At 34.3% G+C, this 27,612-nt stretch overlaps 2 long non-coding RNA genes across 3 annotated transcripts in view; one reads left to right on the forward strand and one right to left on the reverse strand.

Moving 5' to 3' along the window:
• Positions 1 to 27,612, forward strand: part of LOC126953281 (uncharacterized) — a 118,545-nt gene that overhangs the window by 33,292 nt on the left and 57,641 nt on the right. For both annotated transcript variants that reach the window (XR_007725172.1, XR_007725173.1), the window contains exon 2: positions 15,422 to 15,496. This is a non-coding gene — a long non-coding RNA (uncharacterized LOC126953281). The remainder of the gene's footprint in view (positions 1 to 15,421; positions 15,497 to 27,612) is intronic.
• LOC126953284 (uncharacterized) lies at positions 6,172 to 27,336 on the reverse strand. Its single transcript, XR_007725176.1, has 3 exons — positions 27,141 to 27,336; positions 7,188 to 7,330; positions 6,172 to 6,378 (listed from the first exon to the last, which is right to left on the reverse strand). It is a non-coding gene; the product is annotated as an uncharacterized LOC126953284 (long non-coding RNA).

Below are 27,612 nucleotides of genomic sequence, written 5' to 3' on the forward strand. Positions count from 1 at the left end.
TCTGTCTTTTTTTTTTTTTTTTTTTTAACTAGAAAGTTTATAATATGTATTTCCAAAATTGAAAGAAAGATATTTTAGCTCTATCTTCACAGGTATCAAATTCTCTGTGGCAAGAGAGCAACTACTGACCCTCTGGAAGGCCAGACTGATTATTTCTGTAGGTCTATTAACTTATTTCACAAGATGCTGGTGCATTTCAATCACCTTAGAATTCACTTAGCAACTCTCCTTCATGGACTTGATGAAATAAGAATCACTTTTTTAACTATCTTGTAAACAATTGTTTATGTATGTCAGAAACCAAGCTCAAGGGAATGTGCTTTCTGTAGTAAGAAGAGCACATACATACTGAGAATCAGGATTAGTGGTTTGAGAGCAGGCCCAGCTACTTACTAGCCCAGTGGCTCTGCGAAAATCACATCTTAGCTTCAATGTCCTCACCTACAAAATGCAGACAATAATACCTACTCTGTCTACTGCATAGCAATGTGTGGGAATCAAATGGACAAATGCAAGTGAAGGCTTTTCTATAAACCATAGAGTGCTGTGCAAATGGAGGTTATCATTATTACTATCTGAGGAATGTGAAAAGATTAAAGAATAGTTACGTCACAAACAGCAAGACTGATGAAAAATATCAACTTCAATTTGTCTCCAAATGATTGTGTATTTAATTGTCTCAGCTCTGTAATATTGCTATCTGTGATGAAGGGTTATAATTCATTTTTATCAGGGCATTTATCCTAATTGACTGTGCTATGGTGAGGTTGTGGAAAGTACATACATGGTGGTGTTTGCTGAAACAGAAATCTGTTGTTGAAAGAGGTATGCAAGAAGAAAGCGTTTTTCCAACTGTGTTCCTGTTCAGAATCATTAACTTGAAATTCTGCAGCATACATTGAAACTAGAGTGAAAGAATGATGAGATAGGACTCGTGAGGCCTGGATTCCAGTGTTGCCTTTGACTAGCACTGAATCACAAGGAGGCAAATGATGTGGGTAATGTTGATGATGATGAAGATGATAGCAGTAATAACAGTAACTTTTATTGAGTAATTACTTTGGGACAGGCACTAGGCCAAATGCTTTATAGACATTAAATTATTGAATCCTCTCAACAACTCTGTGCCATAATTATCCCTATGTTACAGATGAGGTGATTGAGAATTAGACCTAGAAATCATTGCTACTAAGAGCCAAGGTTTACTCCCGACAGTCTCATTTCCAAACTCAAGCATTTACTGAATACTCTATCACTTTAATGTTTCTGTGCTTTGGTTATTTCATCTGTAAAATGCAAAAGTTAGCACAGATTCTCATATAGGGCTCTTCAAACCTGCCATCATTTTGTAGGTATGAATCATTTAAAAAACTTGGTTGAGAAATACAGAATTTCTAAAGCTGCACTTCAGGCGTTCTATACCTCTGAAGTAGAAGAGGAAATAGTACCACCTGAATTTCCCAACACATATTTACTGCTATCTGGTTTATTTCTTATTTAACATCTAAACTCTGCTAATGCTTTTCAGAGAGTAGGCAAAGATTCAGACACGGAATTTTTTTTTCAAATCTAAATATGACATATTTACTAAGTTAAGGATGCTCTTTTAAATTAGAGAAGTGTGAGAATGGGGGCATCTAGGAGTTCAAGAAGAAGAGAAAGTTGGGAAAGAGCAGGCATTGTTAGTACTAGTCAAAGAGCTCATTTTGGAACTTTGCTTCATTGGCAGTGAAAGAGTAGGATGACTTGCCCAATAGAGTACTAACACAACAGAGGTAGAAAGAATGTTAGAGTTGGAAGGAATCTTAGAGAACATCTAGTCTCACATATTCATTTTACAGATAGGGAAAGAGTATAGCAGGGAAAGATTACAGGCTTTGGATTTACGCATATCCACATTTAAATCCCTGTATTGGTACTTGCTATTCTACCTTTGGCCAATTATTAACTTCTGTGAGGCTTTTCAAAGAATAATAGTGCTGTCTATCTCGCTCAAATATATGTAAAGCTGCTAGGATAATTCTGGGTTTGTCTAATAAGCATTCAATACAAATTAGTCCTCCTCCCACTTAAATATCTTATCCTTTGTAAAAGAGTCACAAATTCGACCTCACCAAGGTCCGTAAGGTCCTCTAACTTCCACAATCAGCAGTGGAGATTTGTAGCACTGCTAAGAATTGCAATGCTTGCTTTTCTTCCTCTATTACATCCTTCCACCTCAAGCTGCCATTGTGGAAAAAAAGGCATTATTTAGTAGGAAAAAGAGAAAGAATAGGAAACTTCTAACCTAAAAAATTGTATCCTAAAAAAAAGTATTTGTTCTTTTTCTTTCAGTCAGTTCCTCTTGGAAACTTTTTTCTTCAATTTCCGGTTTTCTCTGATTCCTTCTCTTTGCCTACAAACACACTAAACAGTGATATTAAATGTAATATTACAAGTTGTAATATCACACTAAACAATGGTATTACAATTTGTTTCATATCTCTGAAGAATCATTCAAAGCCTTTATTTAATTAGTAATACCTTAAAATATTTAAACTTATTAAAATAACTGAAAAAGTAGCGGTAGTAATTTTAGTTACCGTCCTCTCTTTCTCACCTTTCATTTATTTCTTAAGTATTAAGAAACTCCGTAAAACATAGATAGGCGTATCTTATGTCTCGCTGTCTCTTACAAATGAGTCAAAATTTCTTGACATTCCCATTATCAACTCTATACTCATGAAGTCAATATTTTTACTTTACCTAAACTTTACATTTATTTTTCCAAGTATCTCAATTGATGAAACAAATCTTACTATTTTGCCAGTTCTCCTTGTTCCCTGTCTCTTGGACTCTGATTTCCTTAGCATTTCAAATAATTTTATTTTCCTATATTTAATTTCTGTTCATCTGCATAAAAACAATATATAATCTTAGGTATCCTTTTGGAACATCTGAATTTATTTATGTATTGATACATAATAGTTGTACACATTTATGGGGTACATGTGATATTTTGATACAAGTGTACAGTGTGAAACAATCTATTGGGATATTCATCATCTCAAACATTAATTATTTCTTTGTGTTGAAAACATTTCAAATCTTCTAGCAATTTTGAAAAATACAATAAATTATTTTTAACTATACTCACCCTATTGTGGTATCTAACATTGGAACTTATTCCATCTATATAGTTGTATTGGCATTTACCAATCCCTCTCCATCCTCAAAAATCTGAAAATTCAGCAATTACAATGCTGGGTAGAGATTCAAAAGAAAGAAAATCAATATATTGAAGAGATAGCTGCACTCCCATGTTTATTGCAGCACCATTCACAATAGCCAAGATATAGAATCAATCTAAGGGTCCATCAGTGGATGAGTGAATAATAAATATTGCATATACACAATGAAATAAATATTATTCGACCACAGAAAAGGAAATCTTGTCATTTGCAGCAACATGGATGGAACTGGGGGAATATCAAACTTTAGCAAGTCAGCTACTTGCCAACTTTATTCAGTCTTCACAGAGCATTTCAGACCTATTCTTTAGACAATATTCTAGCACAGATTGCTATCAAATAACTTGTGAAATGTCATAGGTATTTATTATTAGATCTGTTCTTCCTCTTTCAATTCATCTGCATGGTTTTGCCAGAACAATATTTGATTTGATTTGACCCCTTCTCCCCAACTGCATGAGTTTGAGAGTGCTTTTATGTTGCTTAACTTTGAACATCTTTTTAAGGTTGAAAACAAAATAATTTGACCCTAATTAAATCTATCTAACTGGATTTTACATCACTCCCAATAAGTCTTCTATTCCAACCAAGTTAGCTTTCTTACTGTCCATCTAATCCCCTTCCGTATACCAGCCTCATGGGGGCCTCTTGGTCTTGATTCACATCATTTCTCCCACTAAAAGCAGCTGGAGCATATTCATGGTGCTTTGCAGTTCCCAAAGCATTTCTGCAGGCATTATTTCATTTGATCCTCCTTGTAATCATAACAGATAGTCAGGATTATTTTTCCCTATTAGTCACAGGAGAAAGTCCAGAAAGGTTAACAGGCTTGCAAAAATCATATGACTCTCAATGCACCCAAAGTCTTGTGATTTTGAAAAAACTGTATTTATCACAGCAGAACACTTCTTAGAATACTTCCTGAGACCTCATTAAGCTTTCTATTTATTATTCAAGCCTAATTAAATTGTTTCTCTTCCTTAAACGATCTTATGTCTCCAAAAGCCCACAGAGATCTCATCTCATATTAGATATCTGCACAATAGATGTTTAATAGGTATATTCACTTTTATCTCTTAATATTTTGATCATGAATCCAAAGAACTAGAGTGTCATTTTGGCATGGGCAGGGATGGGGTAGTTCTGAGTGCTTACTGTGGTGTTTTGATACTCAAATTATTTTGGTTGAATGAGGGAATTCTGTTTTGTTCGTATAGGTCAGAATTTCCTATGCCTAACATATTCAAAGGAAGGATTTATTCTTGTCTTCAATTATTATTATTTAAAATCACTCTTTAGATTAAAAATATTGTTAGAATTCAAAAACAGTCAAATTTAAAAGGACAGGTTTTATTTTTCTTATGGCAATTTAGTGGTAGAATTCACATAATAACTTAAATAAGTTGACTCAACAATATCCAGTGTTGTTTTTGCCTTTTGTCCAATGATTTTTTTTTGTTTTTAGACAGAGTCTCCACTCTGTCACCCAGGCTGGAGTTGGGTGGTGCAATCTCCGCTCACTGCAACCATGCAACCTCCACCTTCCAGGTTCAAGCAATTCTCATGTCTCAGCCTCCCGAATAGCGGGAATTACAGACATGTACTGACAAGCCTGGCTAATTTTTGTATTTTTAGTAGAGACTGGTTTTCACCATGCTGGCCAGACTGGTCTCATACTCTTGGTTTCAAGTGATTCGCCCGCCTCTTCCTCCCAAAGTGCTGGGATTACAGGCGTGAGCCGGTCCCAATGCTTTATTTTTATTATGAGAAATATTATTTGACATTTCAACCTCACTTTAGTTCTCAGTTATTAAATATTTTCTGAGAACAAGGTGTGGCTGCTTAGTTTTCTCTGAAAATGAAAGAGATGTGGGTTAGCTAAGTAAAATCAGTATTATTCCACTGTGATTAACCCCAAGATTGACAAACAAAAATTTCAGTTGGTCACCCTATGTGACCTTAAATAATCTTTCTTAGCTATCATGCTACTTTTACACTGCTAAGTTATCTCTGCTTGGCTTGGACATATTCATCTGACACAATTACACATGACAAGCCAAGAACAAATAATATCAAATGCATACTAACATTTCCTAGTCTTTTGGTATTCAACAATCTTGGGAAAACATAATAGATTGGAAAATCTTTCATATACCAAAATTGTATTACATATTACATATACTTATTTAAAGTAAACTAAACCCACATCAAATGATATATTTAGAAAATATTTATCTATAATTATTACTGATCTTTAGATTTGTCAAATTGTACTGCCTGAATCATATTTCCTAAATGTTTATTCAGTGAGAAGATCACAACCAATCAGATATATACATATAGCTCTCACTGAAGATGGAGTATAGAGATTTTATCTACCTGTAAGAAATGGAACCAGTTCTCAACCATGTTTCCTACAAGAGGGGTTTCTAAAATTGTTTTATCTGAAATATTAAATTATTCAGATGATGGGTTCTACTTCCAGAGTTTATAATTAGTATGTGTGGGATGGAGCTTAGGCATCTTTCTCTCCCTAAGTATATTTATAATACTCTGCAGATGATTCTTATGACTGATCAAGGTATTGAATCGTCATTTAAGAGAATTGCCACCACTTTTACTCTGAATTATTTTTCTCTTGCAATACTTTTGTAGGCTGTTTGCCACTTGCTTAGGCATGTCACGCTTCAAATGAGTTAGATGTAGGAAACTCTGACCTATAAAGACAGAACAGAATTCATTCATTTAATGAAATTATTTGAATATCAAAGACCTCAGAATTCAAAAAAGTTGCTACTCTAGCCCTTTGTTCAACTCTATATTCTTTACTGGACCCAGCAGTCTGTTGAGATTCAAATAATCTTAAAGAATATCACACTTGAAGAGATTGTAATTCTTTAATTTTACGATAATTATTAGCATCTACTTAGGAAGAGGGCTATATTAGACTCATCAAATAATGTCACCATGGGTAAGAAGCAGCCATTGCCATCTAAGGACTTGCCATAATAATAACAACAAACATCTCTATGAGATATAGGAGGATAAGACAAGAGTGCAAAGGAATGTAATTTAAGACTAAATGTAGTAAGAATGGCACAAGGTCTTGGGAGAAGAGTTCACAGCCCAATTAGCCGATCAAGATTGCCTGCAAGGAAAGCAGAATTGTTATTAGAGACTAGGAAGGGAAGGGGGCGAAAAGGATGGGGAGAGGTTGGTCAACAGATACAAAACTACAATTTGGAGGAATAAGTCCTAGTGTTACATTGCACAGTAGGTAACAATGGTTTACAATAAGGTATTGTATATTAAAATATAGCTAGAAGAGAGACTTTTGAGGAACCTCACCACAAATAAATGACAAACGCATAAGATGATGGTCATGTTAAATACTCCAATTTGATTATTATGCAATATATATGTGTATTAAGACATCAATTTGTAGCCCACAAGTATGTACAATTACAATGTGTCAATCAAAAAATAAAAAAGAGATGCTGCATAAGGAAAATCACATTTGTGCAGGCAATACATGATGAGTGAAATTTGCTAGATAGAGATGAAAAAGGACAGATTTCTGTAACAGAAAAAAGAGCTTAAACAAATATTTGAAGGCTGGAAAACACAGATTCTATTTGAAAAACGTTACCTAGTTCAGCTTGTTTTAAGAGTATGGCACATCAATAGTATAGAATAAGTGAGAGGTCAATGAACCAAGTGACTGGGTGTTGAATGGATATTGATATCACCAAACATATTACAGGGCTAGTGGTAAAAATAAAGACACTCTGCAAAAAATAAAATATTCAGTGAATGAGAGGGAATGATTTGGAGAATGATAGACAACTGCAACAAGGTGGGGTTATCGCGTAACAGATTCTGAAACGATGCACTTAAAAATATATGGGTTTTTGTGGGGGGACAGAAGTAGCTATAAAGGGCAGAAAGAATACATACCTCGTCTTGTTGACTGGGAGAAAAAGCCATCAACCGAGGGACATACAAGTTATGCTGTATCTAATATGATGAAGTGTCCAGTGGAGAGGAGGCTGAGAATATTGCACTTGTTGAGATGACAAACTCATGAGTTCCAGGGAGCACTGTGAAAGAGTTGACAAGGCATGGAAGCTTCAGTTAGACCAGTGGATGTGCAGATGCAAGTTGGGGTACAAGTTCAGTTGATGCATGGGGAGTAATTGGGCAGGTCAGAGAGGGTCTATTATGCCACTGTATGGGCTTGGGATATTATTCCAGGTGAGACTGAGCCATTGGAGCGTTTTGAACAGAAAGTATTTCTCTGGCCTCTTTTGAGAAAGGAAGTAAGGAAAAAGTGTGAAACAGAGATAGCATTTAGGAAATTTTTGCAATAATCTGAGAGACAGACAATGTCAATTTAGGATAAGGTGGTAGAGATGGGCATGGTTATAACGGGTCAGATTCTGGAATCATTTAGAAAGTAGAACCAAGAAGATTTTCTGAAGGATTAGATATGGAGTATAAAGAAAAGAGAGGAATTTAGCATGACTCGAAAGTTTTTGTCCTGAGTAACTAGAAGGAGGAACTTGTTACTAACATAGATGATAAAGACTGTTCAAAGAGCAGGGTTTGGGGAAGAATATCAGAAACTCATTTTGGAGTTTTATGTTTAAGAAGTAAATTAAACATCTAAATGGACATACTGAGTAGGCAGTTGGATATACAATTCTGTAGATGAGTACTTCAGGGAAGGTGTATAGGCAGGCGTATAAATCTATGAATTGACTGTGTATAGGTGGTAAAAGAGAGGACAAGATGAGCTTCGTTTTCTCTTTTTCTGATGCTCTTCCCAGGAGCAAAACTTCCTAAAACAAAAATGTACCTCTACCGAATTTTATTTACCAAGACCTGATTTCAGGCTGGGTGAGATCTGGTGGCATGTTGGAATCTAGTTTCTTCCTCCAGGTCTTCAAGATTGTGTTGAGTTCAACAAAAAGTAGATTAAGCTCCTTTGAAAGGCAGGATATGCATCATAAATTAAGAAAAAGCATGTACTACTGCTATTAAGACAGATTTGTTGATAGTTCTTAGAAGTTTTTCTCATCAGGAGTCAGAAGCCCAGTAACATTTCCATTCATTCACTTCCTGATTGAGTCATTCATTCCTTAGCGAGAAACACTCATTAAGTACCTTCTATGAGGAATAGGATGGACAATACTTGGTGTGGAATAATGTAAGGTGTGAGGGAGGAGAAGGAAGATTCTTGCCAAGACTTCCGAGGTGTTTAGCTTGTGTGGTGCCTCTTAACCAAGCTGGAAATAGCAGCAAGGAGCAGCAGGGCAACTGGGTTTGTGTAGGAAATTATATTTTTACCTCTTAAAATCAAGAAAATTATAGGCTACTCAAATGAACTGTCTAGTAGGCAATTGTTGCAGTATGTTCAGAGCTCAGGAGGATATTAGGAAGGGAGAGATTCCATGCCAGAAATCCTGGACCAATTTTCTCCCAGATCATAGCTACACCGGATCTTTCTTTTTTCTAGGTCTCAGCTTAAATGTCACATCCTTAGTGACTTTCCTTTCTCTTACCTTATTCTCTTCGTGTCCTCTTCTTCATGGCAATATACCATTTAATTTTTCTTATTTATTTACTTACTTGTTTGGTGTATTTACATATTTAGTGTATGGCTGTAGTACTCCACTTTAAGTTTCAAGATGGTGATGACCATGATTATTTTATTTCAACTAACATAAATGTCTGGGACATAGTGATCAACAAAGCTGTGTACAATAAATGAATGAGATATACAATTGGGAAATTATAGCACATCACTGGCAATAGAAGCTCAGGATATTAATGAAATTTCTAAGGTTTACAAAGAAGAGGACCAGTGAAATAATCTGAGGACATTTCAACATGAAAGTAAGAAAATAAGAAAGTAATCATTAAGGTGATTTTAAATAACCGAAAGAGAACAATGCCTTGAAACCAAATGAAGAAAGTATTTCAAGCACAGCACTTTTTTTTTTTTCAAAGAAAACCAAAAGTTAAACTCTAATTCTTGGTCTTTATTTTTGTAGAAAAATAAAAGAAACACAAATCAAATAAAAACAATCTCTAGTCATTTATTATTTTTGCCCTTCTCCTTCTGATCAACTATGTCTATGAACCACAGATATTGAATGTATTTTCCTGTACATTTCTAGTTTTTCTTTGGATTTGGAACTATTTACTTAGTTTTAAAAAAAACCATCTTAATTTTCTTATACCAGTGTCCAATGTAGTTAAACAATAAAGAATATGCATTTGCGTGTCTCTCAGTGTGTAATATGTAGAAAGAGTGTATGTATGTGTGCTCCTGTGTGATCTTTTAGATAAAAGGAGGGTTTGAGTCAATGAAAATATTTCATGAGTCCTATCTAGGTCTACATAAGAGAGCTCTGAAAATACAAAGTGCATAGGGTCTAAATGTACTGATTAGAAGATCTAAATGTCGTCAAGAATGACCCACGGAGTGAATAATTTGTTTCTCTAGGAACATATGGAATCCACTGACTTCAGGAAATATTTTCAGAGTGCACACATATTTCTTTAAGACATTAACATCCCAGGGGAAAAGGAGGAATAAAAACATGACAGGGAGTAATTTAAAATGGCAGGTACTGCAGTTTTCTTTTCCTGTGCTGGAAACCTGATATTTGATACCAATGTAGATGATTTTCTTAAGATTGCTATAAAAAGTTGATACTGTTCTTTCCAAATTCTCTAAGATTTATTTTTTCCTCCTCCTTTGTGGAATTTTGTTGTTTTTGAATGGCTTGGCTTGTGGGTACAAAGAAATCAAAACATTGCACATTATTTCTTAAAATGTAACCACAAGAAAACGCAAATGTTGAGGCTCTGATTCACAAAAGAATATTGCCTATTAGTTACGGTATGGTTCAGTGGGAAAATGGAGTCTAAAATTAAATTATATTTCACTAGACTGTAACACAATCAATCCTTGATTTTTGTGCATCAGTTACGTTATTTCTCTGTTTCATTTTAATCTTTTCAGCATTTTAAATAAGATTATAACACCTCAGGTGACTTAAATGCTGGACTTCAGTACAGGCAACATAGGTTCTAAGTCTCATTTTGCTACAGATGAGATATGTGACTTTTGGGAAATTACTTAAATTATTTGAGTTTCAACTTCTTTACCTATATAAAAGGACTGATACTATCCATCTTAAAAATTATTGTGAGGATTAAATCAGATAATAGAAATAAGTGTGCTTTTCCTTTCTTTGTTTCTAAATGTTCAGTCTTTGGCTGGCTGCTGAAAATGTTAAAATTACTGGGTACATTATCCACAAACCTTGGAGAACATAGTCTTCTACCTGAATCTAAACTTATAAGGCAATACTTGTGGGAAAAAAATTTCAGAATTACTTAGGTGATGTGGTTGTCCTGAAATAAAGCTGTGTTATACTGTGGAAAGATGGTTCCTGTGTTTATAAACGATAGGCTTCATCTGAGGATACAGATTTTTATGACAATGGCATTTGTAATGATGACCCACAGTATGAAATACATCCTAATACTGCAACTCTGCACATTCATGAATCCACTAATGAAGCCATCCCATAACTTAATACCTTTCTTTACTTTAGATATGAATATATCTCTGATTGTATTACTACAAAGAGTATCTTTACAAACTTTAAATTTACAAAATTCTTGGCAATCATCTTATTAGCATTTCTTTTTACAGTCTGAAAGATAATATTATTTTTGGACACAAACTAATCAACAACTGGTCTTCGACCTAAGGCAAAACTTAAGTCACCTGCCCTCTGATACTAATAACTTTTACAAGACAATTTTGTTTGACCACTTAGCTTATTTATATTGCCGTGGTTGTTGTTTAAGAGACAACAGGGGGCCCTTGCAGGGCTGGCTTCATGAATATAGAATCTGTTTAGGTCACACAGGTTTCTGTCCTCAGAAAGGCCCTGTACTTGGTTTAATGCTATGCTGTTATCATCTTGAAATTTGTAATAATTTTTTTTTTAAACTTGTGATTTGTAACTGAAGTTTGATGGACTAATAAAGCATGCTTATGAGTAGAGAAGGTATGAGCAATATGTGTGTTTACAGTTCCTTACCATCCATTTGTAAAGAGCCTTTTTGATGCCTCATCAACAGAATTGCAATGAATCCATGAGGCATGGGGTTTCAGCAAGACTTAAAGTAAATACAAAGTTAAGTGTGTTATGGAAACTGCTATGCTATAGAAGGAAAGAGAGAGATAAGGCAAACCCATAGTTGTTTTTTCTTTCATTCCTTCTTCACTCATGGGTAAACTGAAGGTAGAGAGTATTAGTACAATGTGTGCATATCAAGAAATGAAATGAAAACAGGCGAGTTAGCTTTGTGCAGGGTTTATATTGTTCTAGTAAGAACCAAGTGCATATGCATGTATAAACTACAAAATAGGAATTGTATAATTTCAATGATTCTGCTTACAATAGTATGTTTTTATATTTTTTAAACTTGATGTTGCATAATATAAAAATGAACAGTAAAATTTATGTTAAAATTTAAAATTTTAATTGTTCTTTTCTTAGAATGACATTAAATAGCAAATAAAAGCACCATGACAGTTTAAGAGAAAAAGCACAATATAAAAGAAAAAGCTTTATATTTTAATAACTTTTAATGGTACTTTTTTCCTGCTTTGTGAACAAGGGACTTTGTATCTTCACTTTGCATTGAACCCCATAATTTATTTAGTTGGCCTAAACTGCAAAATTTAATCTCTTTCTCTCTGCGTGTGTATATATATATATATATATATATATATATATATATATACACACACACACACACACACATATATAGATATATATAGATATATATGTGTGTGTGTATATGTATGTCAATTAAGAAAAATTAGTGGTTAGATAAAAAGGATCACAGGAATTCATCTATCAATTCATTTCTTTATTCGTTTGTCCACTCAATTATTTATTGAGCTTCTATTAAATTGTCCTAGAAACTATAGATTCACACAAGTGAACAGGACAGAGCATCACTGCTCTCATGGATCTTGGTATGTGGGGAAGACATTCATTATCATTAAATATTTACAATGTCAATTATTTAATAAAAAATATGTTAAGGGATAAGAAGAAAAAATCCAAGATGTATGAAGGTATATAATAAATGACATCTAACTGCTAATATTGGTTCAAGAGCAACTGTAAATTTCCTCTTTCCTACCTAGTAGATGTCAGGCACTGTTTAAGGCAATAAAATATAATAAACATTGGCCCCAAGAAACTCCCAATTTATTACAAGTATCATGTATTCATCATTAATATGTAATAATGTGCAATACTGTTATGACAGAGATGGATTCAAGGTGAAGCAAAGACAAAGCAATCATTTTCTGAGTGTTGGTGTTGGGGTTTGGGGTAGAGAGCCCTTAAAGAAGCCTCCCACTAAGAGGAATGTGGGAGCAATAATTTTTGTAGGATTTGAGAAGTCAATATTTTAAATCTTAACACCTTAAATTGAATGAGTGGAAATCAGAACTAGTGAACTTTCCTATGATATGTTGCCTTTCCCTGGGCTATAGTGAGCATGTCTCCTCCAGATCTTTATATCTCTTTCTATTGAAACAGAGATTTTACTTGCTCCTGTTCTAGAAAACTCTTTGAATACCATGTAATTTTTCAACAGTCAATATCTCCTTCTTTGCTATTTAGAACTTTGTTGCTAGGTTAATTATTCTCTGGTGCTATGCTAACAGAAGTGATAGCAGCTGTGGTTTACCTTAGTAGAGATTCTGTTTATTTGATTAATATTGCTCATCATTGGCCAAAAGATTCAATTCCTTGTCTAACTTTCAAAATGCCCTGGCATATTTCTCTTATCTTTAGTTTAATGTCTTTTAATACATAACTTCTGTGATTAAATATTCACATCTAAGTTCTTTCTAGTATTAGATTATAACATTGCCAAGAACTGTAACCTACTTAAATCTTTAAGAACATTCACTAGATTACCATTTCTTTGTATATCACATTGTACTGAGTAGGCTACAACATTGCAATATGAAATATTTTCCCTCTTGATTTGTAATGAAATTATCTCTAGCTACTAATAGTAACTAGTGAAACTAATGGTAATTTTCCTTGTTTAAAAAGTGAATTTTGGGGGGGATTTCATATCAATTAATGGACTCTTCATCTTAAATACTTTTTCACTCTTTCCTTGACTGTAACATCTTGCTCTGAATTTTATTCCCTGGTTGCACTGATATACAGTTCCTGCTGTCCCTTTTCTACAGTGCTTAAATTCTCCTAAATTCCAACATTGACATGGATACCACTTAACTGTCTTTCTACAGTTTGTTTTCTGAAAATGAATACTCTATTCAGATTACTGATCTACCATATTATCTCATTCTTATGTCTATATGGATTTATAATTGTTTTCAGGTTTCATTACATGTTTGTGTGTTATGTCCCTTCTTGAGAGTGAGGGTCAGGGTCACGTTTGTAAACGTGCATAGTTTGACTGACATTTGGAATGTATATGTCATGAGTGCATAAATTTGAACATTTCTAAAGCACGTTTAATTTAAGGGAATTTTTTTCCTCCAAATAATGAGAGGTCTCCAGGTAAATGTAAATGTACCCATTACATTTACCCAAGTAAATATACCTGTTTTTGTGTGATTTTAGGAAAGGAGAGTCATTTTTTAAAAGTCTTCAAATTGTAGGCAGTGGACTAATAGGACCTGAAGGACCAAGTACAGGTACCTCAGAAGTGGTCTCTTGCCATGAATATCAATGGAAGTATCATTAAAGGTTTTTTTTGTTTGTTGTTTGTTTGTTTGTTTTTTTCCAATTTCCTTCTTTCATGTCTGCATTAAGAAATCTTGGGGACAAAATTCAGACTCTTAAAAAAAATTTTAAGACCACAAAACACCATGACTAAATTCATTTCTGATATAGCACAAAGATTCTAGTTCCTCCATTGAGGATTTCTTTCCTTTTATGATTTTAATAATTCATCTAGAATCACAAAATAAACCTCTTCCCAAACCTCATATTATATTCCAAAGCAGAAGTTGCAAGTCAAGAAGCTCATGTTGTAAATTCTAGGGTCTTCTCTGTTAGGATCTGTGTAGATCTCTGGCTGGTTGCTCTATGCCTGGTTCTGGAGCCTCTGCTAGTGCATTCTAAGAAGAACAAGGGAAGACCAGCAAGCCACAGCAGAAGAAACTCAGAAGGAAATGTAATTAACTTCGAGGCTTTCACAGCTTTAGACCTTGGTTTGTGATGAGTAGAAGAATGTCCATCATGAGAATGAAACAAGTGGAATGAAACCTTATGTTGGTACAACTGCAGTTATCAATGAGAGTGACTTCACCTTCATCCAAATATGTAAGAACAAATTATCTTACCTGACTGAGGGCAAAAAACTGAGGAATTCCCATTGTCTGACCTGTTATTGAGACATAAAATACCTCCACAAAAAATGTTTCCACGGCCCAACACACTATGAATATCACAATGAACCAAAGACTGTCATCACTAAAGTAATATATTTAGAACATGGTTAATGGAACCTGAGTAAAAAGTTTCTGATTGTGCTGTTCTGATCATTCTAAAGTTCAAAGCATTGCCATTTCACCAGGGAGGAGAAAACTAAACTAAACTAAAGTAAGACTGAATTACTCTCTAACTTGGAAAACAAGAGGACATGCCTGACAGAACTAGTCCCAAATAATTCAGATCAGATATCATATTCTTCATCTTATATCCAGTTCCTAACTTAAAAGAAAGTTGTCTACTGTAAGTTCACTTGGTCAACATTGTTCTATAATAACACTATTTTAGGTGATGGTTAGGTTTCCAAGATTAGTGCAAATGTCTACTTTATTCAAGAAAACATATGCCTGAAGTATAAACATGTACAGAACATGTTTTGCTTTTCACAATGAAATTATATGAGAAAGATTCAACAATAGTTTCCCGTAGATTGGTGCTTGAAGAAAAAGTATACTTCCATTAGACAGAGAGTTAGAAAAGGGCAAATTTGTGTGGGTTTTTAAGGAGATACATTGACATTTTCAAGGTCTTCAAAGCCTGATAGTATTCATAGAATTTGCGGTTAACTTTACTTAAAACGTTTAACCTTTCTCTTTTCTTATACAGGTAACGTTCCACAAACCCACACCTGTGTTATCAACCATACCTTAGGACAGAAGGAACGAGTTTGCGGAAAGGATGGTAAGTGTTTCTGAATAAATCGAAAATGCAATAGGAGATACATGAGAAGGAGTAAGTGGCCAGAGCAGTATATTTATAGACAAGGAATAGTACCCAAGATGGAATTATCTCTGTCGTGATAGAAATGAAAAGGTAAGAACATTATTGCAGACACAAACCTTCTCAATGAAAAGAAGTAGGTTGTGGAGAAGAGATGCTGAGACATGCATTGGACTTATAAAGAGGACAGGGCCAGAAAGGCCAGAGCAGACACTAGTTCAAACGAAGGAAGAAAATAAAAACGAAGACCCGACCTGTAGAAAAATTGCACAAGTAAGCAGTATAATCAGGGATCGTTTCACACCCTTGATTACAAAGGAAGACAGACTAGCCAGGAAGCTAGACTATTGAGCTAGACAGACTAGATCAATACAGAAACAATACTCAGTTACTGAGTTACTAAGGAGCAGATCTTATGATAATCTTCACATGGGTTATTGTATCTTTTTTTCATGAGAACCTCAATGTGGATGTTATGATTATGAAGGGCCATATAGTACATTCATATCCTCAATGTGGATATTACAATTGTGAAGGGCCATATAGTAGATTCCAGTTTTATGGATGAGAAGACTCTAGGATATAGAAACACTAAATAATTTTTCTAAAGTCATTCAGTTAGTAAATGGGAGATAAGAGATTTGGACTTAAGAAGTTTGATATTTGCTGTATGTAAATATCCCAATGGAGCATTAAATGCTCCAAACTTAAAATAAGAGAGTTCAGGTGTGTGACTATTAGAGCTGAAATTGGATTCTTCTGGGGTTTATTTATTGCTCCTGCTGTCATTGATAAACCCTATTTCCAATGGTTTAAATCTCCCAAGTCCCTTGAAGGTGGCCGGTAACATATATCAAATCACATAGTTCCCATCCTAGCCACTAGGTGGTGGTTAATACTATCAACTCAAGAGTGTTTCCCGATACAGGCAGGGTGGAAAAGGACAAAATGTTTGCAGTTTTTAGTGGTCAAACTAGGTGCTCTTATTGTATAGTGGTGAGATGGCTAATTGTTTTTAAAAAGAAAAAATGATGTTGAAGGGACAGATTCTCTCATTCTTAACGTACTTATTGAGTGTCTATTGTGCTCCAGGCACTGGGATAGATGCTGGAAACATAAAGGTAAGCAACAGAGTAGGGCAAGACATATAAACACCTAACCAGGGTTACATATCAATGTGGTGATTGGCTAAATAGAGATATATGCCAGATATAAAATTGAAGAGAAATATTGCAAAATGAGGTGTGTGTGTGGGCACACCTACATGTATAGTCAAAGAAAGATTACAAAAAGTTTAGGAACGAAGAGACCAAGACCTAGGATAAAGACTTTGCCACTTATGCAACAGGATGCAGTAACATTTATAGAACAGGGTTGTATCAATGATAACCGTACTATCAGAGTATGAATCATGTATAGTTCCTTTATTTTTAATGGCAATGACTCAAATTATAATTGGTTACATCTGATCACTCTGTCACTTTGGAACTATATATTTGATGATTTTATCTACTTATTATTTTAAAATAATGATCAATTCTACACTCATATGAATGAAAGACATCAATCTTCTAATTAGAGGTTCTGGTCAGATGATATAATTAGTGTTATTATAACTGTTGAGTAATAAATAAATAGAATGCAGCAAACTATGTGTGTATAAATAAAAATGGACTGATATTCTTTGTTTTGTGCATAGACGTATGTGTGTGTGTCTGTTAGCCAAAGATATTAACAACAACAAAAAATTTTGAATTTCAGGCTTAAATAAACTTGATTTTTCTCAACTTGTCATTTTTGTGTTTTGGAAAGCCTACATTTGTGAAGCTGAATTTTGTGAGGTCAGATATAGTTTTTGTTCTTATTATGCCAATTAATGTTAAGATTGGTTTCATGCTTGTGGCTCAGAAAAATACCAGGGTTGATATTACCACCCATATTGGCCAACGTGAGAAAGCAGAATCCTCTGAGTTGGCTCTGAACCCAGTAGCATTGGAGAACATCCATGCATGGTTAACCCACTTGCCAGAGGCCCTCTGGGAGTAGTCAGAGATTTGCCCTTCCTGATGCTTGAAAACCCTGATAGTGAGTTCAAGATTATCCACACCAGTCATCTATACACATGATAATCAGGATATTTATAGTAGAAAACCAGATATGGGCATTCCTGCTTAAATATTGTAAAAGAATGAAACTTAAACCTATTTTTAAAGATAGATAATTGAATATCATATAAAGCTATGTAGGCCAAGGAAACTAGAAATTTCTCTTAATTATTAATTTAAGTGATCTACTTAAATACAAAAATTTAAATTTTCATTCTACCTCTATCATTGTGTTAGAAAATATGTCTGTAATATTCTTGAGAAAACTTGAGTATCTCTCACTAAAAAGCATGCTGTAGCAAAAGCAAAATCTCAAAAAAATAACAACAACATGAAATGATTAAATACCTACCTATATACATGAAAATTAACCTACTACTCTTAAAGTGTAGTAATTTTTTTTTCAAATCAGACTTTATTTGATTCAACAAGTTGGATGTAATTCATGATAAAGAAAAAAACCTGCAATTTCTAAGCTAGAAGAGCTCATAGAGCAACTCAATGAGGTTTTGATGGTGCCAAAGTAGACCCAGAATTTAATTAGTGGAGAAGATGGAAAGATATAAGCAATTTCATAATAAAAATGAAAGAATTTTACATTTTTGTCAGCCTAAAGAAAGGAATGAATAAAAATAAAGACTCTCAATAAAACAGACTTTTCTATTTCTTAATGAGATGGCAGTGGGTAGAGACTGAAATACTTTTTAAAATGTCTAATTTATGTCATCTGCTTGCTGTTATATTATCATCACTACATTAACTTCTCTACTACTCCTGCCTAATTGTAAAAATTATAAAACAGTGCTCGTTCTTATGTGCACGGTGTTTTAAAAAAGTTAGGTCAACAGTGGCAGAAAAAATTGGGAACCTTCTGGATAAAATTAGAAGTACGCCTAAATTAAAATGTAGACTAAAAAACACTTCTTTGCCCAATAAGAATGTAAGTTTTTTTTCCAGGCTAGACACTGAGGAACAAAGAAAACCACATTGATTTGTGACAATACTTTGCATTATTTATGAGTACCAGCAGTGCTCCTAGTTATATAATTAATGAAATAAATCATCTTGAACCAGTAATACTTTTAATTTACCTGGTAGAAGTAACTAAGAGAACACTTTCACACTCCTGGCCACATGCATTTACCAATAGAGAAAACGATTTCCAATAAGATGAGCTCACAATAAAAAGTTACCAATGAGATGAGGAAAAAAATCTAATATGAAAAGATACAGCAAAGAAAAATTAGGCACTCAGAACTTTAGAACACAGAATTAGAAGTTATGGATTATAAAGCAAATATGTTTAAATTGATCATATCAACACAAAATAAATTGAAGAGTACAATGTGTTATGAAAAATGAGTAGACATCTTTGAAAAATAACCAAATATAATCCCTAGGGAAAACAATGTAATCATTTTTTAAAGACCACTTGAAAGCAGATTAGGTGTTGCTAAAGGGAGAAGCTCTGAACTAGAATATAGGTCTGAGGAATTACCCAGAATGCTGCACATAAACATAAAAAGATTAAAAACACGAAGTACAGACTAGACACATAGGGCCTAGAGTGAGAGTGAGGAGATGCAGTATTTGTTAAACAGTGTGGCAAACTCAATATACAAAGATAATTTCTCAGAAGTGATGAAAGACAGGAACACTTACATTAAAAACAGCAACTCATCGAGTCTCAATCAGGACACATGAGAATAAATATGTACCTGTAAATACTGTAATGAAATGCAGAATCACTAAAGATTAAAATAATTCTTTGAAGCAACTAAAGATAAAAAATGTATTACCCAGGCCAGGCACAGTGGCTCACGCCTGTAATCTCAGCACTTTGGGAGGCTTAGGCAGGCAGATCATGAGGTCAGGAGATCAAGACCATCCTGGCTAACACGGTGAATCCCCATCTCTACTAAATATACAAAAAAAAAACTAGCCAGGCGTGGTGGTACCCGCCTGTAGTCCCAGCTATTCAGGAGGCTGAGGCAGGAGAATCCCTTGAACCCGGGACGTGGAGGTTGCAGTGAGCTGTGATTGTGCCACTGCAGTCCAGCCTGGGCGACAGAGCAAGGCTACTTCTCTAAACAAACAAACAAATAAATAAATAAATAAGTAAATAAATAAATAAATAAATAAAAGTATTACCCATAAAACAACTAATTTCTCAAGACAGAAAAAGACCAGATGTTATAGATAAAATTGTGTCTGCCTCAAATTCATATGTTGAAGTCCTAACTCTCAGTACTTCAGAATGTGACCTTATTTGAAATAGGATAATTACAGATATAATTAGTTAAGATGAAGTCACCCTAGAGTTACATGGTCCCCTAATCCAATGTGACTAGTGTTCCTATAAAAAGGAAGATTTGGAGACAGATGGGCACAAAGGAAAGACAATGTGAAGAGAGAGAGAGAGAGAAAATGGTTATTTTTACAAGCCATGGAGAGAAGCCTGGAACAAATCCTTGCCTCATCTCTCTGGAAAGGAACCCACCCTGCTGACACCTTGCTTTTGGACTTCTAGCTTTGAGAACTGTGTAATGCTAGACTTCTTTTGTTAAAGCTACCTTATTTGTGGTGGTTTGCTCTAAGAGTCCTAGCAAATTAATACAACAGACAACAATGGAACGTATTATAGCTTCAGAATACTGAGGAAAGTTAACTTTTCACTTGAAATTATATGCCCAGCTATCATTTACATATAATGACAGCACAAAGATAATTTTCAAACAAATAAGAATAACTTTCTCCATTCAGAGATTCTCATAAAAATTTCTTTAAAGATGTATCTTAGGAAGAAGAAAATTGAACTTAGAAGGAATAAATTCAATGCAAGAAGACATGATATGCAATTGGAGATCTGAACCTGGAGATAAATTTAAGCAATCATTAGTTTATTAAAATAAAAATTCTAATGATTAATTTTACAGATGCTAAAGAAAGGTGCCAAGGAAAAATGTGATAAATATAAAATAAAAATAGCACCCAAGTTTAGAAAAGAATAATTAACATTAAAGCATAATAAAGTTCTTATATTGTTTTGGAAGAATATGTTACGATAAGATTTATTTTTTATTCATCAAACTGACTGACAGGAAGTAAGACAAATAAAAGTTTTTAATACTTCCTGATTTATGCAGTGATGGGTTGAGAAAGAAAAATTAGCAAGGGAATATATAATTAATGCTGTTGTGTTTGTAAAAAGTGAGTAAATTTGGTTTCTTAAAATAAGTATATTCTAATAAATACAACTTCATAAAAATAATATTGTGATATATACATTTCCTTCAGTAAACAAATAAGGCAAATCTTTTGTAGTCATAGCTTAATTCTATGAAAAATGATGATAAAAATCTTTGTAGTTAATAGCAAATAATACAGTAAGTTTTCTTGCTCTTCTCATTTAACAAATACTCAGAAATGTAAATTTTTGATACTAAATTACAGAACATGTAAAGATTTCATGAAAGTACAATCTTTGTATCACTTGGAAAATGCTTTTTAGTTTATCACCTTTATGAGAAATCATATGTAAATATTCTCCAAAATTCTGTTATTTTTGCAGCACATCTCTATATGGTTTGGGACTGGGAGTTTCAACTACAATCTCAACTAAAACTGAATCACAAAATTTGGATTTACAATTTTCTATTTCCACACTAGAGTTATTAATAACAGACATTGCTAAAGCAAATGCATTTATATTAAAAATTAAATGTAGCCACTAGAAAAACTTTTTAAGTATAAATATGGAATAAAAAGGTGCAACCAGTATGAACAATATTAGGTTGGATAAGATAAAAACTAGCAAATAAAAAAATGCTAAAAATAAACAAAATTTAAAAAATAATTCCAATAAATGTAAATGGAGTAAACTTTTTTTTATTTTTCTTGAGATGGAGTCTTGCACTGTCACCCTGGTGCAATCTGGGCTCATTGAAACCTCTGCCTCCCAGGTTCAAACAATTCTCTTTCCTCAGCCTCCCAAGTAGCTGGGATTACAGCCATGTGCCACCATGCCCAGCTAATTTTTCTATTTTTAATAAAGATGGGGTTTCAGCATGTTGGTCAAGCTAGTCTCGAACGCCTCACCTCAGGTGATCCACCCTCCTCGGCTTCTGAAAGTGCTGGGATTACAGGTGTGAACCAACGCATCCAGCCAAGAGTAAACTCTTTAGTTAAAGGCAAATAATCTCAGATATAGAAAAAAGAATAAATTCAATTATATTTATGAGAAGCACACCTTAAGCATAACAAAAAATAGCTAGTGTTCACCTAGGAATAAGCACATTTCATAGTGCTTAGAATTATAACTTCTTCCAACCTCACAAAAGCCTTTTGACATAGTATTCAGCTGGATTGACCTCATGCTTATGTCCAGAACTATCTGGAGTAATCACCCTTGGCCAATGTTATGATATATTTTAAGTAGTGATAAATTATTTTCTATAACCATGGGTTCATGAGTTGTGGATGCACCAATTTGTCAACACTGTTTTGTAATTGATGATTTGCATCTGTTTTTGGTGGAACCTGGGTAATTTTTATGATTAAGGATGATCACATAGCTGGAATGTGCCTATGTGACCACCTCTCTATAACAGACCCTGTCATGAGCAGACTTTGATCTTGTTGGTGCCAAGATGCTTTGCATGCATTTTGATGGCGATTCAAAACTAGGAGAACAAGTCAATCCAGTGCAATCCATAGTGAGAAGACAAGCCTGCATCTGAGATTTCCAGACCCCTTTCAGTGAATACCTTCGTTTTGCCATTGTTGCATTGTATCCTTTACCCAAAATAAAGCTATTTTGTGAGTATACACTATTTGAGTCCTTTCAGAAAACAATCACTTACGATAATTAATGTAAAATTGAGGCAGATACATACTAAGTTAATATCTCTGTTTTAAAAATGAGAAGAGGGAGGCATGGAGATGTTAAAAAACTCCCCCTGGATAATACCGTTATAAAGTGACAGAGCAGGGACTTAAACCCAGGAAGTCTGAGAGCTCAAGACTTGCTGTCTTCCCCACTGCACTACATTGCATCTCTGGTGGAACAGAAAAATTAAAAACAAAGATAGGGAAAACATACTTGGCAAATAAATTCAAAGAGGAAACTTGTGCAGCTTTATAATTAATGAACAGAATAGATTTTGAGGCAGAAGATATTGTAGAGAGAAAACTTTGCTAAGTAATTTTACATAAAAATACTAATCAAAAAGATGTAACAATTCTGAACACATGTGCACCTCTATCAAAAGAATCTTATTATGTGTAAAAAAACTGACACAATTTCAAGAAGAAATTGATCAATCCACAATCATGATGCATAGCACCACTCTTAATATTTGATAAGTCAAGCAGATTAAAAATAATATTGATGTTCAAAATTTGAACAACACATAAAAAAGCTTGATAATCTTGGCATATATGTAATTTTGCTCTTAAATTAGAGAGCACATGTGACCACATATTATTTTAAAAGGATTATTAAGGTATATAACAGGTATATATAGCATATAAACAAAATGCTTTTTAATTTAGGTTACATTTTCTTATCATTCAGTGACAAAATTAGAAACAAATAAAAAAAATGACCCACAAACCTGTCTTAAATCAGGACATTTAACAATGAACTTCTTCACTTAGACTTTTGGTACAAATGGAAAAATATAAATCAGAATATTTTTCCTTCTCTTCCTGGCACACTTAAAAAGCAAGAAGAAAAATAAACTATAAAAACTCCATCTTGAGTGTGAATATAGGAGAAAATTATAATACAAATATATATTTGAGATTAAGAGCAGAGGACAGAGAAGGGCTCACTAGCAGAATATCTCAGAATGCCCCAGCAAAGGCTTGGTGTGGTGGCTCATGCCTGTAATCTCAGCACTTTGGAAGGTAGAGACAGGTGGATCACCCGAGATCAGGAGTTAGAGACCAGCCTGGCCAACATGGTGAAACCCTGTCTCTACTAAAAATACAAAAATTAGCCAGGTGTGGTGGTGTATGCCTTTAATCCCAGCTACTGGGGGTGCTGAGGCAGAAGAATCACTTGAACTGGGGAGGTAGAGGTTGCAGTGAGCCGAGATCACACCATTGCACTCCAGCCTGGGGAGCAGAGTGAGACTCCATCTCAAAAAAAAAAAAAAAAAAAAAAAGCCCCAGCAAAGTGTTCTTGTGAAGCTGAAGGGAGTACCATAGAGTGCAAAAACCACATTCAGCATTGATGTTATTCAGTGCACATAATAGTGTTAATTATTAAAATCCTGCAATAATTCAGAGTAGATTTGTACATAGTTGCTGTTCCATGCTCCCTGAATACATTCACCAACCCCTTTTCAGCTGCCTTGGCTTTCTCTGCTCCCTTCCTTTCTGTACTATTTGCTAAATATTTTAAATATTACCCTGGCTAGTCACTTTTTTACAATAAGCATGGGAGCTAATGAGATTAAGGTTGATGGCAGAAGGCCTCCTTGATCTGGGAAAAGGGAGTTGCAGAGGTATGGTTACAACACACACACACACACACACACACACACACACACACTCTCTCTCTCTCTCTCTCTCTCTATATCCCCCTACATGCAGGAAGCACTTCACCTCTACAGTAGTGGTAAAGGAGAGAATTTGGTATGTAAAGTCTGTAAGGCTAATCTGGCCCATTCTATCTTTGCCTTCAAAGAAAACTCTTACAAACAGTTGATCCAGAAAATCCAACTAATTCAAAAATAATAAAATATAAAAAGAAAAAATAGAATTTATACAAAGATACTATAAGAATAAAGAAGAAAATGAGCATTACAATATGCCAATAGATTAAAAAAATATATACCAGAAGAGGGACACCACGGAGTAGTTGAAAAGCATTATCAATTATAAGGATGAAAATAATAAAATCAATGAGTTAATAAATTCCATGGTGGAAAGCTACAAAGAAGAAATGAAACACACACACACACACACACACACACACACACACAAAATTAAATGGAAATTAGAGAAAGAGTGAAAAATGAGAAAGCATGATAAAGATTGAATATAGATGCAAAGAAATCCAACATATGTGTAATTAATTGGAGTCTCCACAGGAAAAAAATCATGGGAAAATATGAATATATAGATAATTCTAATATATCTTTAAAAAGAGCTAACAAAATCCACATATTGAAGTGTCACCATGTTTGACAGAAAAAAAAATTGATCCAGAAGTGTTGACACTGAGATATATTCTAGTAACTTTTAATTTTAGATATAAAAAAATACATTTTAGTCAGTCTAGATGCTCACTTAATTTGTGTGTGTGTGTGTGTGTGTGTGTGTGTGTGTGTGCATGCGCATGCATGGTGGTAGAGAATGGAGACTATTCCGAGTTTTAATTCCACTGTGGCAATGTAAGTTTCCTGTACCTCATCCCTATAGTTCATAGCAAGGACAAACTTTGAAAAAATACAAAAATAATCATAACAAATAAACAAAAACCCCAAGTGACCTAAAGTTTCTAAAAAGTAAAGAAAAGTAGGCAATTTGTAGAGGTGAGTTAAAGCCTGAAAAAGCAACTGGAATAAGGAGGTGATTTCTTTTCTTTCTTCCTTTGTGTGGTTCTGCCCCAGGTTCAGCCTCACTCACCAGGTGTGCTGCATGGGCAGCTAAAATTTCAGAATAAATGCTGACATTTTTCTGACCTAAGCAATAAGTCTCGAATAGGGGGTTTTGTCCCACGGGAAACATTTAGCAATGTCTGAAGACATTTTTGGTGTAACTGGAGGTAAGAGTTTGAGATGCTACATATTTTTACAATACACAGGACAGCACCTTACAACAAAGAATTATTTGGCCCTAAAAGTCAATGGTGCCAAAGCAGGAAAACCTTAAAGCAGAGTTCCTGCAGGAAAAAGCCCGGGCAGGTAAGAGAGTCAGGGAAAGTCCCAGAAGAGACACAGTCAAAGAAGAGGATCCCTTAGTTCAGGGTAAAAACTCATTCGGAAAAGTGCACCTTTTTTTCTTTTTCTTTTTTCTTTTTTTTCCCGAGATGCAACCTTGCCACGTTTTTCTGGCTGGTTTCCGTTTCCTGGGCTGAAATGATTCTCCTACCTTAGACTTTTGAGGAGCAAGGACTACAGGCACACACTATCACAACTGGCTAGAAAAGTGCACACGTCTTAAATTTATAATGTATCAGTTATTGTGAAATGATAATGCCCAGATAACACAACAAGGGCAAGAAATAGGATATTACTCGAGTTCTAGAAGCCTCCTATATAGAAGAAATAATGGTTAAGAAACCTGTTTTTCTTATAGACAAATCTGCTTCAACAATTATCAATTTAAGTCCAATCTTGTTTTATGTGTTCCCTTACCCATTTTTTCTCCCCCTATATCATTTTGAAGCAAAATCAAGAGATCTTAGATCTTATATCTACTTTCACATATATTAGTATGTGTATCTGAAAGAAAGGAACTCAGTTAAAAAAATAACTACAGTCACATTATAAACACCAAAACACCAACTGTAAGTCCTGAATATCATAAAAGCTTCAAATCTCACATAGATGTCACTTAATGCTTGGTGTTTTGTTTGGATCAGATGCAAGTAAAGTCTGATTGGTTGATTTGCCTTGAAGTAATTTTTAGTTTGTTTCTCCTCCATTTCTTTTTTTTTTTTTTTCCCCCAGGGTTTACCAGTCTGCAGTTTGCTGATTATATTCTTGTTGTGTTATTTCATGTGTCCCTATATCCTCTGTATTTTCTATAAATTGCCCTTTAGATTTAGAAGCTTGATTAGATTGAGATTCAATTTATTAAATTATTTTGAGGGACAAGACCTGACAGAGGTGCCTATTATCTCCTTTCACTCCATTAATTCATTAGAAGTTGCAAAATAGTGATTTTTTTTTCGAATACGATTATTTTTATTTGCTGGACTATCTATATTTAAAGTTTGCTTTTTTTCATCATTCTTTGCCTGATGTTTGTGCCTTTAAAAATGCTTTTTTTATGTACTTTTGTCCAGGTTTTAGGGTTGTTTTAGGATGGGCGGCTAATCATGCCATCTTGGAGACAATCTGAAGTTTCTTTGTTATCTATTAATAGAGCTTCACAATTTTTTACAGGTCTTGCATATATTTTGTAAAATTTATTCCTAGAGATAAATTGATTCATATAAAAATCTAGAAACTCTTGTACTAGATATTCAATTATACATTCATCCAGCAACATTAATTGTATTTAACTACCTGCAAGTCTTATTTTAGACAGTCTCCTGAATGAAGTAAGTCAGAAATTGTCTCTGCCCTCAATGAGCTAATGGAAAACAACAAACTAATGGAAAACATGTTGTTTTTCATTAGCTGTTTGTATTAGTCAGGGTTCTCTTAGAGGGATAGAACTAATAGGATACACACACACACACACATATATATATAGGAGTTTATTAAATATATATATTTATATACTATATATATATAGTAGTTTATTGAGTATTAACTTACACGATCACAGGGTTCCACTATAGGCTGCCTGCAAGGTGAGAGGCAAAGAGAGCCAGTCTGAGTCCCAAAACCGAAGAACTTGGAGTCCGATGTTCGAGGGCAGAAGGCATCCAGCATGGGAGAAAGATGTAGGCTGGGAGGCTAGGCCTGTCTCTCCTTTTCATGTTTTTCTGCCTGCTTTATATTGGCTGGAAGCTGATTATATTGTCCCCACCAGATTAAGGGTGGATCTGCTTCCCCAGCTCACTGACTCAAATGTTCATCTCTTTTGGCAACACCCTCACAGACACACCCAGGATTAACACTTCGTATCCCTCAATCAAATCAAGTTGACAATCAGTATTAACCACCACACTGTATATATTCCATTAGCTATAATATACATGTATTATGATCTGTGTGTGTATACGTGTGTGTGTATATATATATATATATATATAGAGAGAGAGAGAGAGAGAGAGAGAGCATTCCT

Source organism: Macaca thibetana, chromosome 4, assembly GCF_024542745.1.
Source record: "Macaca thibetana thibetana isolate TM-01 chromosome 4, ASM2454274v1, whole genome shotgun sequence".
NCBI classification, from domain to species: Eukaryota; Metazoa; Chordata; class Mammalia; order Primates; family Cercopithecidae; genus Macaca; species Macaca thibetana.